The following is a 781-nucleotide window of genomic DNA, read 5'->3' as shown; positions in this document are numbered from 1 at the left end:
TGGCACGTATCCTTCAGTCACGGATCCGGTTAAACTTATGATGAAAAGGGCCGTCAGAATCATCACCATGTCAACGATGAGGTCTCATACCAAGGAGTTATTTACGACAACCAATAATCTTAATTTTAATCAATTGAATAGTTATCGTACTTTTATTTTTGTGTATAAGCAGCTTAATAATCAATTGCCTAATACGTTTGCTAATTATTTTAAACATGCTAACAGTGATAGGATATCTAATTATTTGCAATCGAATAAATCAAAAACTAACATTTTACATTCGCATGTAATCTGTAAGGGTCCTAGGACCTGGAATAACATTATTAAGAATGGTTTTCAATATAAGGCGAAATCGGCTACTGATTTTTAAAAAAAAGTTAAATCGTTTTTAATAATTAACAATTATTAAAATTATTATCCTTATTAATGATGTAGAGATGTTTATAAAATCACTAAACATTTAATGTCCTAGGACCTGGAATAACATTATTAAGAATGGTTTTATTTAATTTAATTCTATGATTAATAATTTAATAAATTATATAAGAAATGTATTTACATTATGAAATTTATGTTCTCCATCTATAAACAATTTCTGTTGATATTTTTAATGCGATTATAATTATTTATAAAACATTATTTTTTAGTTAACTACCTTTTGTTTTATTATCTGTTATTAACATACTAACAACTAACAATATTTGATATTAACCACAAAACTCTGAACATATTTGTCTAGGTGGCTGTGCTAGATGAGCCCATTAGGGGCTCGATCTCATCA

Source organism: Helobdella robusta (assembly GCF_000326865.2).
Source record: "Helobdella robusta unplaced genomic scaffold HELROscaffold_6, whole genome shotgun sequence".
NCBI lineage: Eukaryota > Metazoa > Annelida > Clitellata > Rhynchobdellida > Glossiphoniidae > Helobdella > Helobdella robusta.
The sequence above is the reverse complement of the archived record's forward strand: the minus strand, read 5'-3'. Positions refer to the sequence as shown.